The following is a 521-nucleotide window of genomic DNA, read 5'->3' on the forward strand; positions in this document are numbered from 1 at the left end:
CTTCCTCTGAAGAGGATGAGTATGTCACTGAAGAGCAAGTTGCTAAATACCTTGGAGCAATCATGAAGCTAAATGACAAGTTATTTGGAAATGAGACTTGGGAGGATGAACCCCATTTGCTCACCAAGGAACTAGATGACTTGTCTAGGCAGAAACTGCCTCAAAAGAGACAGGATCCTGGGAAGTTTTCAATACCTTGTACCATAGGCACCGTGACCTTCAAGAAGGCCTTGTGTGACTTAGGGTCAAGTGTAAACCTCATGCCTCTCTCTGTAATGGAGAAGTTAGGGATCTCTGAGGTGCAATCTGCAAAAATCTCACTAGAGATGGCTGACAATTCAAGAAAACAAGCCTATGGACTTGTAGAGGATGTTCTGGTTAAAGTTGAAGACCATTACATCCCTACTGATTTCATAGTCCTAGAGACTGGGAAGTGCATGGATGAATCCATCATCCTTGCCAGACCCTTCCTAGCCACAGCAAGGGCTGTGATTGATGTTGATAGAGGAGAATTGATCATT

This window comes from Arachis duranensis, chromosome 2 (genome assembly GCF_000817695.3).
Source record: "Arachis duranensis cultivar V14167 chromosome 2, aradu.V14167.gnm2.J7QH, whole genome shotgun sequence".
Classification (NCBI taxonomy): domain Eukaryota; kingdom Viridiplantae; phylum Streptophyta; class Magnoliopsida; order Fabales; family Fabaceae; genus Arachis; species Arachis duranensis.